This window comes from Coturnix japonica, chromosome 9 (assembly GCF_001577835.2).
Source record: "Coturnix japonica isolate 7356 chromosome 9, Coturnix japonica 2.1, whole genome shotgun sequence".
Classification (NCBI taxonomy): Eukaryota; Metazoa; Chordata; class Aves; order Galliformes; family Phasianidae; genus Coturnix; species Coturnix japonica.
Window position 1 is genome coordinate 9,691,222 of NC_029524.1, and position 16,395 is coordinate 9,707,616.

Below are 16,395 nucleotides of genomic sequence, written 5' to 3' on the forward strand. Positions count from 1 at the left end.
AGTAACACGGTCAGCTTCATTTGTTTTCTTCCTTCTGAACACATGGCTAGGAATAATATGTAGTTTCAAGATTTGGGGTTGTGCTTTTAGCTTGGTTTTTTAGCTTGTTTGTTTGAATTCTTTTAACGGAGGAAAACAACATTTGTACAGTGTAGATACATTTTGAAAAACCACAATAAAATGAAAGAAAATCACAATAATTATAAAGACTGACTAAAGGTCAAAGATAGGGTTGGTCATTCTCATCACCCAAGCTTGCTCTGTAGTTTTCCTGTGGTGCGTCACAGCTCCTCAGACGTATACTGGCCACTATTTGTCCTGTTTGCTTGATTGTCTTTCTCCATGTCTCTTTTTTTAGAAGTCCTGAGTCCACAGCTGCACAAAGAAATAAAACACAGACAAACATTAAGACTTTATATTAAACTTAAGGTTATTTTTGACCTGTAGTTAGGCTGAAGTAGTCAGACCAAGTGTGAGATGTCCAGTTTTTTTGAGTTTTGTTATGGTGCCATTTTTACCATTTTTTAAATGTGTTTTTGGACAGAAATTCCAGGGGAAAAAAAAAGGTCTGCAGTTCCTCTATCACTGGCCCAAGTGATCTGACTGGAGGATCCATAGGAGTAATTTAGCAGCTAGTATAAAAGAGCCCACTTCACTAGGGCTTCACTAGAAGAGTGTTCTATCCATTTCTTAAATGTTTCTACTCCTAATGAAGTTGTCTTTTGCCCAGTAAAGTGAAAAGTTTCTTCTTAAAAAAGAAGTCGAAGCCAAAAAACAAGAAAACTAGCAACTAAAACCCACAATAATAGGATTTAAAAACAAAACCAAATGAGTTTATAGTAACAGACTGGCTGCTAACCTTCCTGTACGCAGATTCTTCTGATTTATTTTTGGAATATGGCACTAAGCTCTGGATTTCTTCATGAATGCTTTGAGAATCTTACTTGCCCTGTCCTTTATTACAGGATACAACAAGCCACAACTCTCAGATCTTGTTTCCTTTCACTTTCTACCTTTGAAAGACTCTGTCCTCCTGGCTCTTCTGCACTATATTCTTTGGCTGTTTACAGAAGTTGTTTCTGTGTGCCAAGCTCTTTTCACATAATGTAACTCAATCCGTATGCCTACTTCATAAAATTCAATACAAATCTCTGGCACATGCTCTCTCAACATCCGGCTGCTACTTCAGCATTTTTTGTCCCATGCATTTTTTACAAGGTTTTTGCAGCTCTACATTTTGGCATTCAGAAATAAAAGCAGCTTCTTTCCTGCTATAGATTTCCAAAAAAACTTTTAAAGCCTTGGTTTCCAGGTTTTTTTTCATTCAAAGTATGATGATAACCTGGCAGTTAAATGTTTTGTTTTCCTAGTTCCTCTTGTTTTCCACAGGAAAGCTGAAGTTTTGAAGACAAATGTCTTCTTTTAAGAAGAATAGAAACTCCAGAATTTTGCCTAATGTTCTTCTGCCCTAATCCAGTTTATTGAAGCACAGGTGGGATTAAAAGCCTGAACTTGGTTACATATGTTCTTCTGCCTCTTACTTGGTAAGCTGTGTGAGACTGCTGAAGAAGTAGTGGTGGGTCGAGTGTTGTGTTTGTTTGTCCATCACATTTCAAAGCAGCTCATCTTGTGGATTCAGAGATCTGCCAGCTTTCTGCCTTTGGTTTAGACAGAAAAACCTCAGCAGTGTTCAGCTTTGTACAAGTCAAAGTTTATTCATTTTCCTTGTCTGAAGACTACAATTTGGTTTATATGCTTGTGACAAAAAGCTATATTTTCGTGCATCCTTGTTCTGTGACCAGACTCTGCAAATGACGAAGATCAAGCAGTGAAAGTCACGTGCACAGTGTTCTTCTGCTGCACTAACTCAGAAAAACTGAAAGCTGTAAAAACTGTCTGAGCTACAGAAAGGAGCAGTGAGGAAGTTACGAGTGCTTCCAAAGATATTTAGTTAGAACGTGTTTATACAGTAAATTAATTTCAATCAAAAGCAATTTATCTTCTGTGGACAGTCACATGGAATGTAGTACAAATTAAGTAGAAAAACAAGAACAGAATGCTTGAAAACATTTACCTATTAAAAAGCTGCACTGGGCAGCTTTCTATTTTAGGACAAGATTTAATTTGATTCTTTAAATTGGATTCTGGCAGGACAGTCATTTTCTTACCAGCAGGTAACAGCAGTTACCAAAAAAGGTTCTTTCTCCAGTGCAGCTGTAGGAACTGTTGCTACTTAGAAACTAGCAAAGTCATTAATCAAAACAAAAGTATAATAAACTGTTATATAAAGCAATAATTTTGCCAAACAAGCATTTTGAGTCTGTCTAAAATGAATGATCAGAATATACTACTGTGTTCTTGGGTAATAAAAGCTTGGAAGGATATATGTCTGGCCTAGTAATTTTATTTTATTTTTTTTCCAACATAAAAATAATTTCCTTCTTAAAGCAATTTCTTTCAATCTTGCTGGTTATTACAGCATTTTTCCTTATCAAGTCCTAACTTATTGTCCACTGTGGCAGTGCACTGAAGGTGCCAATAGGATGCTTCACAGGAGGTGTTTGCTATCAGTAGGTATATTGCTGGTAGTAACCATGGAAACTTGTTTAGAATGACCTCTTATCTATAGAATGAAAGGAAGCCCAGGGAAATTTAGGCTGATTCATAGGGACAACTCAGATCTTCATGTGTTATCCTGTTAAATTACATAAAATGTCACTAGGGAGTCACTTAAAACTGGTCGGGATGATGGAATTTGAGGCTCTTTTGTGGAAAGCATATTGGTAGGAGGATGGGTTCTGTTGCTTTTGGATTAATTTCAGATAACATAAATTGCAAATGTTATGATTCCATTAATCTTGCCATATACCAGTAGCTTTCTCAGTTCAAGTATCCTGCATGCTCCACATGTACCATTTTTAGTCAACACTGAAAATCCTTGTTCACTGGTGATAGTATCACTCTTCTTGAAAATCCTAATTGAAGCAAGAGGCATTTCAGAGACTAAGTCACCATCATCTGCTCTTAACAAATATATGAAACAGACCTTTCTTAAGAAGAGGACTGCTAAGGCAGCTAAAGCAGCTGGTTTTATCCTAACTTACAGTAAACAAGTGAAAAGAAGTAATCTAGATAGAAGTTTAAATTTGAATGAGAAGATACTTGGTTAGAAATAATTTAATAGTCAATCAACTACTAATTTTACATTTACGTTCTGTTTCAGGGAGACTGAAAAAAAGGGAGCACAAGAAGTAGATGGAAACATAAAGTGAGATTTAGTTGTGGATGAGTAAATAAAAATACATTGAAAGCTGCCAAAATGAAGAAAGACAATATTTTAATAAGATGTACTGCATATTCCAATAAGATTGTCCTTCCATCCTAGTTATGTTCTTCTATATATTATGCTCAATTTGATTTCTCTTAGTCACCTTTAATTTTTTGCTGTGCATTTATTTAAGTACATATTTTTAAGCAGTACCTTTATTTACTTGTCATTCCTGCTCTCCTAAATAGATGAGAAGCCATTTCACTTTTCCTACTCTTTCAAATTGTTATAGAGAATAAATAATTATTTTCTAATTCCAATTTTAAATATTTTTAGGCTAAAGCAGTGACTGAAAACAGATTTCTTCCCACATTAGTGGTGAAATAGAATACTCTGAATTTCTTTATCATATTAGCGTCTCCTATAACATAAGCATTATAATTAGGTTGTAAATATTAACATATATAAGATTTTAATTGTATTGGATGTTTGCAAATACAGCACTGTCAAAAGGACTCCTAAGGCTTTCTCCTCATTTCCTTGAAAGAAACTCACCAAAAAAAGAAACAGCTTGCTTAGTTCAGTATGCATAACAGTGTGCTTGGTGAGCTGCCAGGTGGCATTATCATGAATGATAACTTGCACTATACCCTGGCTAGAGAGAAAAATTCTTCATGTTATTTTTGGAAAGTGAGGTGATAATGAAACAAGGCATTTCTTTGAAGAAGCTGGCAGACATTTTGGACATTAGCCCTCTTTTTTTTTTGTTGTAGGTCTTTCTGATGATGATGCAAGGCAGGTCACTTAGACAAAGTCTTCCTTCTAAGGCTTTTTCAAGTTAGTTTATTTTTATATTGATTAAAAGAAGCAGAGAGAAATCCTACATGGGTGACTTTCTAGTTCATACCTGCCTGTGGTATTAAAAAAAATGATATGTAAAGTAAGTGCAATTGTATGTAATAAGGTTATACTGGGTTGAAACCAATGGGTAGAAATACCATCTCGACCTCTTTGCTGTCAACTTTGCTCAACAGCTGAGAACCAGCAACCTGCAAGGGCCTCGTGGAGTTATGTAGGAATCAGCCAAGTGTCACTAGTGCTGTCTGGCTTTGCAAGGATCCTTTGGTCCCATAGGTGTGATTTAGGGAGCTCTTAACCAGCTTTTACACAGCACTTGTGTCCATCTGTAATGCCTCAGGTTCATAAAATACATAATTGGTATAATGTCACCATTTGCACAGAGATACTCTGTTCTAGCATGATATTTTATGTGACAAAAAATCATTCTGCTTTTGAACTCTGCTTGACTTAACAAACTACATTAATAATCACTAATAGCCTGAGCTCACAAATACAGCAAAAAATGAGTTCTTCAGCTGAGTTGTACTCAGCAAGCCCCGTGGTTTTCTCTGAGCTGTGACAGTGCAGTAGTGACATTGACTTATGAAAGTCTATTGCTGTTTGTTCATGATCAAGAAATCAAAATAGTTTGTTGTTCAAATAAATTTAACAAAGCACCATTGCTGTCAATTCCGTTGCTTCCCAGGCCATTTCTAAATGAACCAATTTAACTAAACATATATTTGTCCTGGAGAGAACAGCCAGGAAAAAGTAAATGAACAAACAGACAAAAAGCACCGAAATCCCTTCATGCTATATAGTGATGAGACAGTTTAGAGGAGTGATGGATGCATTTATGAGCTGTGAGGTCAGACCAGCTTGACTTGAATCAGAATTCTGAGAATGAATTCAAATAGATATTGAGCGATGTGAATTAGAGTGTAATTACCTGTACCAAACAACACATTTTGGTATTAGTATTATGGCATTAAGCACGTTGAAAAGCTTTCCTCATTTTTCTGAGTGTAATTTGAAAAGATTACAGCCATCATCACATTTATGCTACTGCAGGTAGTGTTTAGATGTGACTGTGGAAGAATTTTCATGCATTTCCTTATAGATCCTGACAAAGGTGATTTTCATAGGTACCAGAAGACTGATATATTGAATATACAATACTTAATTAAATGTCATTTTAAGTATTATTTTACTTGCAGTGTTGTACCTGCAGTTTCCTTTCTCTGGACACCTCTCTTTTTCCTTAGCAATAAAGACATCTGTTTCTTAGCAGAGAAGCCAGTCATGTCTCATGCAGACTTACAGTTTGGAAGTGCTTGAAAAAGCATATCTGTTCCTGTGGATCCCCAATGTACTAATTATAGGCTCCATTTCTTCTTATTATAAGAAGGTATTAGGTCTAGAAAATAAGCTGTATTTCACTGCAGTTTATCCCAGCTTTAGAAGATGAAGCATTTCTGAAATGAAATTAATCTTTGAATAAACATGCTATTTTTTCTTATTAGAGGAGTTACGTTCTAGTAGTGCAAAATACTATAAAGTATGAGAGGGCACTAAAAACATGGTCTTGAAAAGGATGTAAATCAGTTTAAAAACAATAATAAGTTTTCTAGTTGAGCTGTTTATTGCCACTCATTAAAATTTCATGGGAGAATATAAACACCAGTTATTTCTGTGCATCTGACCATCAAATTGTGAGCTCACACATCAGTTGGAATAATGAAGTTCAAAGCACATACTCCTGCCTGAATGATCCAATTATCTGGAATCTCAAAATACTTTGTTAGTAACGTAGGAAACAATGCATTTAAACAAGCCTGTACAAAGTGAATATATTCCAGTATAAGCAGGTTAAGGAAAGCTGGCTGTTTGATTACAAGTTGCTTCCTTAATTGAGAAATCTCCATTGGTACCATGTATAAAGAATCTTCCATAGTTATTTTACTGGCTTTCAAGTCTGCAATAATTGCAAAATCAATACAGTAAGAACACTTTTGTCCCTGTACATAACTGTGAAACCATGCTCTGTCAAGAAGAGGTTTTGTTTTACTTTGGGTTTTTTTAGGCTTTGTTTTTTACACCAGTGCTGTTTATTGCTTCCAAGATGCACCTCGTGTTGCTACGGTCTACACATTTGCAATGAGGAACTATTCAGTGAGCTTTAAGGAAAGGATGCTTTACAGCCTGTGATTGCAGATGGTTTCTGGCTATTAGCTTTCAGTGTGTCTCCACGTTCTCATGATTATACGGCTTGTTGCATTTCCATTTTCTCAATGTGGGTCTGGTTATTTACACAAGAAGGAATCTTTAAAAGTAAATTCTCAAGCTTATATGTTCAGTAAAAGTTTGCGGAGGTCAAATATTTACTGACACACATTGTCGCCTAGAAAATTTGTTTTTGCTCTTAAACTTCACAGTTTCATCTATCCTTTTCTTGTTTTCATTTCAAAATAATACGAAAATGGGAGTTTTGTGTATTTTCGTCATGAGGTTGGGAATCAAAGTTATTTTTCCTAAGTCTGAAGCCAGGGCAGTGATAAGAATCTGAAACCTGTGATGTGATTCATACATAACCACTTATTTTTGAAATGTGATGAGTTTTCCATCAGCTTTTCTTTGTGCTTTCTGTAACTCTCATAGTTAGCCTATGACCTTGTCTTGATGAAATGTCCCTTTATTGTAGAACTTCAGTTTGGGAGGGCTCACCGCCCCCTTGAGATGGCTTTCGTTTGAATGATGATGACAGTGTTGCTGACTCTTTGTTCTTTGCTTCATGACATATTTCATGTTAAGTAGTTGCTACCTGATATGCAGATTCTTCTGTGTAACTGAGCTAAATTATCGATACCTCAGACTAAGTGAATCTAGTGTGACCTCAGGCAAGACACTCAGTTCTCTGTAACAAGCTTCTATGTTTGTAAGATGTGAATGGCAGTGCATCACTTATTGCTGAAGTAGAAAACAGCAGTAAAGGGTTTTGCTTCTTGCACTATAATAATGTGCACCCAGCAGGTGTTACTGTTTACCAGAAAAGAAAGGAATGAGTACACTCCAGCACTGAGCATGTGCTCTGTATAAGTCCAGAAGAATTTTCTGCCTGTGCACAAGTGTTTTGACTTCTGAATCCATATGTAAAGATTTGGGAGTTTGCTCATTATTCCTTTAAGACAAACAAACAAAATTGTTTTCTTTTCATTATTGAACCCACCATGTGAAGAGTGCATTGCATTCAATTTGCGTGATGGATTCAATAAAGGTCTGAGTCCTTTAAGTCTGCAGAAGGTTCTGTATCAATATGTCATTATAGCATGGCTTCAGGAATATTGCAGAGTCCACTGCTGAGCCACAGCCTGTCCCTTTCCATCACACAAAGAAATTCCATGCTGATGCCATCACGAGTGGGCTGCAGCCAACAGCAGGGAGTGCTTCTTTTCTGAGATGCAGTTATGCTTAGCTTCACCATTCTGCTATGATTGAGCATCAGTGCTTTAATTATCTGTATTTATACCCTGTAGGAAACGGGTGCTAGTAAACAATGTACAGATATCGTGTATGATTGTATCTAGGAAGAATGATAAAGAGCGTAGTGCCCAGTTTGCTTTTAATTTTTACTCTCATTGCCAGTCTTGAGTATTAAAACTATAAACCACTTCTAACTTCCTTGCTTTAAGGGGTGAAAGGGTTTGATTAATTTCTCTTTTTCTTCCAAACTGCTTCAAAATGCAATTCATTCTCTTGCTGCTGGTTTATGACTTTACAACTATTTATTTATTTATTTAGAATGCTGTCTCTTTCTGTAGTGTCCATTTTCTAACATGCAGCTCAATTCCATCTTATCTTGCAGACTCACAGGACAGTTCCCCATTTCCTAGACCCATTTCATCCCAGGTAACTACTTCCTTCTATGCTAATAATAAGTGGCATATTCTTGTATTTGCACTGGTTTACAAATCACAAAACAGCAAATACGTATTAAGCATATCAGTAAAGTTAGCTCATGATTTCTTCTGTGCAGACATTTAAGGCTTTTCCAGTGTAGTTTTAAAATAAGCATGACTTGGCTGTGATAAAATTATTCTTGATTATATTTTTTATGATCTCCTATTCTGGTTAGTTGCTGTGTTTAAATATATCATCAAAATGTTGTACTTCGCAGCAAGATTTTTGCACTGGGTTAACTAGTAGAATGTATGTTTGCCTGCTAGAAGTACTGACTCATGAGGCCTCTTTTGCACAGGTGAGATCCTGGTACAAACCAGCAAGAACTTCCTTTCTGTTCTCTGAACTTTGGTTTCCAGGGAAATGTGAGCCAGGCCCACAAGGCTGCAAGAAAATTGGGCTTAACGTTGCCTCTCCTGTGCCAGCTTCTGAACTGGATCATCAGGGGTCTGAGATATACTAAAGCGCACAGACATGCCTGAAAAGAAAGTATATGCGATGAGTTTGGATTTTGAACTGAGATATGGTTTCAGATTGAAAGAAAATCCTTGAGAAGTTCTAATTTATCAGCAGTTTTATTTAGTGGGTTTCAACTCTTTTCTTTATAAATTCAGTTTTATTTTGGGCATTCCGTTCCAAACCCAAAAGGACAATGTTGCCATTTGATTGCTCTATTATTCCTGTATAATATCAACCATCACAGATTTAAAAAAAAAAAAAAAAAAAAAAAAAAAAGATGGTATGATGTTTCTCTGTTTGGGTGCAGTGATATTCAATATGATTTCAGGAGAGCAGAGTGGTTGGAGCCAGAGAAATCAAAGCTTTTCTTCTAAATTTTCTCACTTCCTTCGTATAATTGTTATTCTTAAATCTTTTTTGAAATTTTTTAGCTGCAAGAGTGGGAAAGTGACTTCTAGTTGTTATAAACTTTGCTTAAGACAGATAAAAAGATGCAGAATTTCTGGTATCAGTCTGCCAGTATCTTGAAGAACAAGAAGTTTTTATAAGTTAACACAGTTTGAGTTTTATCTGAATTCAGGTGTAATTAAGTCAATAATTAAGTAAATTTTGGATGCAGTGAAATCAGTGAAGTGGAATGCTTTTATGAAAGTTTTCATTGATGACATTATTATCCAAAGAGATGACTTCATTTTAAGTACTTCTCACCTCCAGCACCAGTGTAAAGATGTTTCTGCCCAACAATGGGGCACTGACAAGATAGATAGCTGGCACCTGCAGTGGCTCTTGCATCCGGCTCTGGGCTGCCTTTTTTTCTGGATTACTTATACATTCCTCACAGCTTGCAAGCAGAAAATGGCCTGCAGGTTGTAAGAACACTACAATCATTAGACTTAGATATCTTTTATGACAAGAAAGCATACTGCAGAGCTCGGTAAAAATGCAGACGCAAGGCTTTGCTTCTTGTTCTCTGCTTTATTAAACTCGTAGAGTAACAGTGCCTAAGATTCATGAAGGTCCTGGGACATAGAGGCTCAAATATTTCTTTAACATTTGTTTTTTGTTGGACTGTTGGTTTGGTCTGTCTGTCTAGGTCTGATCTTACTCATGAGTGGATTACTGAATCATGTAAACCATCTCTGCCCTTCGGTTGAGCTGAGCTTGCTGTGTACCAGATTTCCCTTTCCTCTTGTTCTACCCCTGCCCCCACCATGAAGGTTGCTCACTATTTTTAACATCAGGTAATGGGATTGCGGGGATGAGAGGCAAGCACTATTGAAAATATGGTTCTGTCCTATGTACTGGGACATAAAAAGGGATATCAGAAGAAGGTATGAGAAAAATGTCGAAGATTTGCATACATTTATAAGTCAGCAGTATGATGGTTAACTAGCACACACAAAAAAAGCTTCTTGCCATAATAATGATGTCTTGAAATTGTGCAGTAATCAGGCATGATAGTCTTGAGATGCACTTCTTTCAAAACATCAGGCATATGATGAGTATTTAACTCACTGAGATACTTTCTTTCATTAAAAATGATTACTCAAGCATGGTTTTAATCATTTTTTTTTAGGAAGAATATAAACAGGAGTTAAATTCCTTATCCTTTATGTGCCCCAGAGGCTCCTTTCTGTGTCAGTCTTCAATAAGCTAAAAAGTTAAGAATGAGTTTGAAATTGTGTTTTTAACAGTGTATAGGCTTTTTTCAAGTATTCATATTTATTAAAGGAAGTTTAGTACCTAACTTGAACACCAGATCTATCAAACAGTGCAATATTGTATCTTTATATCCTCTTCTCTAGAGCAAACTAAGGCTTCCTACCAAATAAAGCAGAAACAAATTCTCTTATCAAACTGTGGGGCTCAGAAAATCAGTATTTAGTTTATATTTCTTACTACTATCTTAAAGATTATTATTAAAACACATCATCTTCATGCTACTGAATGCTACAGAGTATTTCTTTACCTTGAGGACAGACTCAAATGATTAAAATCTTGTTTGTCCTTCTCCCTCCCTTTCTCTCACAACATACCCATGTTATTGTACAGATTTACCAATTTTTCACTGATTTTACCGTATTTTACTGTTTTTAATGGCTGCTTGCATTAGCAGCTGTTACAGAGAGGAACTGCAAAAACCCTCTCATCTATTTGGCTTGGTTGAACTAAATTGAAGATTAGAACATTAAGTTGCCCAAGTTGGGTTCACCCAAAATAAAAACATGTCTGGCCAGTGAGGAGGTATGAAAAAGACATCGCTTTGCACTACTTATATGCTCAGCTATTGCAGAGCCCTTGGGAAGCATCTGTAGCTTTTTTAGGGATATCCTGACTTAAAATAGGAAATAAAGAAATATAGAAAATTTACTCAGTTGGATTTTTTTGCCTCCTAAGTCTGTTGTTGTGCTGGGTTTAGTTCAAGCACAACAGAGATGGAGGCCCAAAGCCATCACATCAGAGAGCATTATTTCTCATCAGTCAGAATACCAAGTCTATAAAATATTCATAAAACTCTTCAAATTGAATTGGCCTTTCAAGTAATAAAAGAATACATCAAAGTAATACACTAAATGAGGACTTTCCTCTACAGCATATGATATAAACCATAAGAATTTCTATTAAATATTTGATTATTGAAAAGTAAATGAGACTTTTTCTCATGTGACAATGACGGGACTTCATGCAGTATGAAACTAACAAAAAAGATACTGTTATTGTTAATGCCTCTGTTTCTTACCATCTGAATTAATGAGCATGTTTGATCTTCCTTGATTTCTTCATGCTTCATCGCTTCTATCCCTGTCAGAAGCGTACTTTTCACTTTTCTTGTGAAATAATCTACATAATGCAAACTGACTGTTCATGGAGCACAATGAGTATTCTACCAGTAAGGAAGAAAGGGCATCATTTGATAAAAGCAGGCATATTGTTGAGACAGCTACAAAATTAGTTAATTTTAGCAGAGAACAGGTTTGGTGTTTTTTTTGCTGCCAGTCAAGATTTAAACAAAGGAATCATCCCACATTTGGCAGATAATTATGCTTCTCCAAGGGCAAACATAACACTGAATGAAGAGTTAAGGTCTCAATTTTCTCAGATACTTTTGTTCTTCGAACAAATGTATCCGCTTGTTTCATAAATAGGCTAAAAAATTTGAACAATCTATAGCAATTATTGTTCTAGGCATAAAAGCAATGCTCACATCCTCATTTTATGAGTTCTTTTTATGATTATTATTTCAGTTTCCAGAGTCCTGCATCACTTAATTTTTTACCTTTGGTCCCCAGAGCAGCAGATACCAATGTCAGAGGAGACTCCTGCCGACATCCATGTTGCTTGTGTGTGAGTTTGAATAGATTACTTTAGAGCATTGATGTTGAGCATTAAAATGGTTCCAATTCTCTTAATTAGAAAAGTATTGAATGTCTACCTCAAGTTTACCTACGCAGTGTTTTTGCAGGTTTTACTATTAGCCACATTTCCATAAAAACAAGAAAGTATGATTTTAATGAGCTTTATTTACAAATTTAACACAGCCTGACCATATTTGAGTGATTCTGTAGCAAATAAAACCTATGATTTATAGAAAAAAAAAAAATTCTTGCTCACAAATACTTATCATTGATATGGCTGTCTGGAAGCAAGAAGATCCCACACATACATATACAGAGCTCAATTCTGCATTTATGCCCAACAAAATCTCCATTAACCTCAGAGACCTCAGACTTGCATCAGTGTGAATGTCTTGACAAGCAAAACAATAAAAAGAGTTGAATTTTCCCATCTCTGAACAATCTGTTTTTTCAGACTGGAAGCAAATTTAAGGTACAGTAGCATTCTGCCATGCCTTGACCTGCTTAGTGTGTCCAGGCCCTCTCTATATGAGACCAGCATATACAATTTTTCTGCTTTGTTACACATCAAAGTGCTCTCCTACTGTAGAGGACAACTTTCAATCCCAGAGCCCAGGTGCTTGCTGTCTGTGCCTTTATGAGAAAGACACAGCCTTGACTTCCCTGACATTTCTTTGTCTGAAAGTAGGAAAATAAAGCAATAATTGTCTTGAGGAACTGTCTACAAGGTGGGGGATGTTTTGTTTCCAGCAGGATCAGAACAGAGAGAGAACCCGATAACCTATTGCTGTGCAAAATATTATATACATTTTCCACATGTGTAACATATCAATCTGAGTTTTATATGTATTTTCTGTGCACATAAATTGAGCTGAAATCGGATTATTAATAATAATAAAGCATATTTAAATGCAGAGGTAATAGGTAACAGCATTTGGGGCAAGTGCTTGCTGGCTCAGAGGAAACTAGTGGGCACTGAATAGTTCCAAGTTTGTCTCTGTAAGTTGAATGATGGTCATGAGATGCTTAAAGCACAAAGATATTATGAGTATAGGAGGCATTTTCTGTTGAATACTTACAGCCCACAGTGCTGGAATTACAGATACAGTAGCTGGAAGGACCATCTTATCAGAGACTGATGTTTTACTGTATTGCTATCAGTGGAATAATTGTGATGTGTTATGTGCTCAGTAACTTACCCCAAGATGTGCCTGTACCATGCTTACCTGTTTCGTGACAGACAGACACTAAGTCCTACTGTCATAATTAAGGCTATTCAAAAAAATACAGCTGAATCTGTAAATATGTGTCATTTTAAAAGCCACTTTATATTCACAATATTTCTGAAATATTAACTGTTAATAAGTTTGACTCACACATCAACCTATCAATCAATATATATGAAGAATACACTTAAGCGTATTAGACAGGATTTAGGTAACATCATTCTTTTCTGTTTATAAATATATATAAATGACTGTAACTGTTTAAACCATTTTTTTTCTCCACAGCCTCTCCATCTTACATCTCTATTTTACATCTCCATAAGCTGTATTCTTCTTTCCTAGAAGAGTCTACAAGCTGTATTCCCTTCCCTGCAATGTTACTGAAGCACAGATGGACTGCTTTAGCAAAGTAGCTCTATGGACTCTTACACATCTCTGTGTGTAACTTGCTATATTCACAGGTTTTTTTTCTTTTCCCTCACTTTTTATACTTTACTTGGCAAAAGTAACATGGACTTTACTGAAAGTTATACATAAGCCCTAGGTTAATGCTAACTTAATACAGAAAGCCAAATTCCAGGCTGAGATGGAAATGGGAATATGTGTGCAGTTCGACTGCCTGCCTTAGAATTGCATTGGCATGCATGGCCAAAGCGCTAAGTGGAGAGAAGTAAGATAAATTATGATCTTGCCTTCTGATACTAACCAAACTAAAATGACAACAGGAAAACAAACCAAGCAAACTCATTTTCAATCAAGGAGACAGTGGGAAAGAACAGCGAGATGCTGCCTCATCCCTGGAGGATGATGAGGATTTTGCTCATATCTATTGTTTATCCATAACCAGGGTCATGTTGATCAATTTCAGAGCACTATGCAATATGTAAAAGAGATTATGTTTCACATGATACTTCATATATTTCCATACACTGCCTGCCTTAATATAAAATGTGATTTTTATCTGATTTTAATACTACAGTGTTAGCTGCCATTATTTGCACAGTAGGTAAATGAGGAGCTGCACATGAAATCCAGATTTAATTAGATAGAACATGCTATCACTTACTGACTAGCATAAGCAGGATACAATAAATACAGGCATTCTGTAATACTTTTCTTCGCTGAGATGATACACAGCAACACAACAAAGTTTCATTTAATGTGGACCACCAATACCCAGGTACTTGAGTTTTCCTAAAAAACATAATATTTTGTAGAAAGTAGGTGTGGCATTGACAACATTTTAGGGTTTTTTTTGGCTCGGGTTATACACCAGGTTCATCCAGCTTTATATGTATCTGTTGTTTCTTCTAACGCTGCCCTTTTAGACTTCCATTAGTTTTATTTTAGTAGCCAAATGAAAACCCAGTCTGATTCTCCTGTAACTTATTGCTATTGCTGTCTTTGGATGTTTCCTTTTTCCTAAATGTAGTATTATGCCAAATACAAGAACACAAAGTGTAGAAGTCAAAAAGAGGAGGAGATCAAGGAAATGTCTGTCCCCAGATATTCTAGGGAATGAAATTGCTTTTTCCTTTTTTAGCTCCTGTGGACTATGGTCTACGTGTCTTTGTGGTTCATCAGTGTCCCTGATACTTCTCTGAGACATCTGGTTATGCTTTTACTAATTACTAATGCCACTTGTGTTCCTTGCTGTTTGCCAGACCCCAATGAACAGGCACTGTGTGGTATACATGAGTGTCCAACTCCATGGCTTGCCTGAGCCACGCTGAATAGAAGGGAATTGTCTTGGGCCAGGTCTCTCTGAAAGTAATGCTTTCTATTTATTTCCACAGAAACTACAGCAGATACAGTGAACACAGTAATGCATGGGGCGGGGGACCATGGCAGGACGGGCTGTGCCAAGCTGCGGGTTGGACCTGCCTGGTGTAGCCATTCCTTTTCCAAGGTACAGCACCAGGGCTCCTGCCAGATCTGTTTCACAAATCCACTCAGCCTCATTCCCCTGCTCGAAGTCATGGTGCTACAGAGCTTTTTAGGAGGGTTTTTCATTCCACTGCTTTCAAAACTCACTGAAGATGGCCAAATAACAGATGTTTGGTGTTAACCTTTTCTGCTGTTTTATAGCTTCTGATCGCCAGCAGAACTGAAGTCATTAACCAGCTGAGGCTTCTCCATTGTTCTCTGACTGCCTTTCTTCTCCAAGGTACTTTTCTAGCCCTTTCATTTCAATCAAGCTGCACACCTTGTTGCTGTTAATCTCTCAGCAGATTCAAAACTATACCCAGGGTGACAGTTGCAGAATTCACTGGTACAGCCACAGCATCTTCAGTGCAGGCTGATGACAATGGTGACAGCCAGGAGTTCGGCACAAGCTCTTTCAGCCACTTTGAGTAAGTTTTTCAACTCAAGTTATGTCTTATCAATCTGTTGTAGGACTCAAGGAGTACCTGGCCCTTTAGCTTCTCTGTTGATTTTATGTGGGGTCAGATATACTGAACTGCGGTGGTGGACATATTTGGAGTAACCAGAAGTTCTACAGATACAGTGTATCATCTATAGCAGTGCTGCAGGACATTTGGAAAACCAAAGCAAGTGTTCTGAGGTCTGGAATTTCTCCAGGACAATAAAAAGGGTGGAGACAATTAGGTAGCCCCACATAATTCTCTCTCTGGTTTCCTTTTTCTTTTTCTTGGTTGGAAATGCTTGTTAAACAAAAAGCTTTCTACAACATAGCTTGTTGTACTCAGCTCATGTTGAAAATTGCTGGTGGATATTTAAATCTTTCTTACTTTTTAGGAAAATAGTGAAAATAAAACCAGATCCATTAAATTCCTCTCCATCTCAACAGGCCTGATTACCACTAGCTCCTTCTACTTCCACACAGGTTTTTGATTTTCCCTCACATCAGGCTCTTTCTGATGTTCAGTACACCTTTATTCATAGCTACAGACATTCTTGATTTGTAATTTATGCTATCTACAAGAACACTCCATGCATCATAAAACACCATGGTATGTTTTGATTTTATATTCTAAAATTACACTAGTAAAGGTTGATAAAACACGTGGGGACATTGCGTGTATTTACTTACACGTCTGCAGTATCCAGCATGATGTTACCACTTCTTTGAAGTACTATCACATAAAGATCATTTGGAAATGACTGTCATTTCTCATTTACCTGCGACCTGTGCATACATTTCAGCCTCACTGTCTAAGCCTTTCCAGAACATCCATCACTGCAGAATTGTGCTGGTGCCAGTGAATCCAAAGCTACAGCAGCAGTTAACAAGCAATGCATTAATTAATGGCTCAAGTAGAAAGTT

The 16,395-nt window shown here is 36.7% G+C and overlaps 1 long non-coding RNA gene across 25 annotated transcripts in view; it reads left to right on the forward strand.

Moving 5' to 3' along the window:
• The window catches only part of LOC107318096, a 93,729-nt gene that overhangs the window by 48,041 nt on the left and 29,293 nt on the right, over positions 1-16,395 (forward strand). For 10 of the 25 annotated variants that reach the window (XR_004308378.1, XR_004308370.1, XR_004308379.1 and 7 more), the window contains 3 exons: positions 1,390-1,544; positions 7,971-8,014; positions 9,618-15,460. This is a non-coding gene — a long non-coding RNA (uncharacterized LOC107318096). The remainder of the gene's footprint in view (positions 1-1,389; positions 1,545-7,970; positions 8,015-9,617; positions 15,461-16,395) is intronic. The other 15 variants (XR_004308380.1, XR_004308371.1, XR_004308387.1 and 12 more) reach the window with 15 other exon arrangements.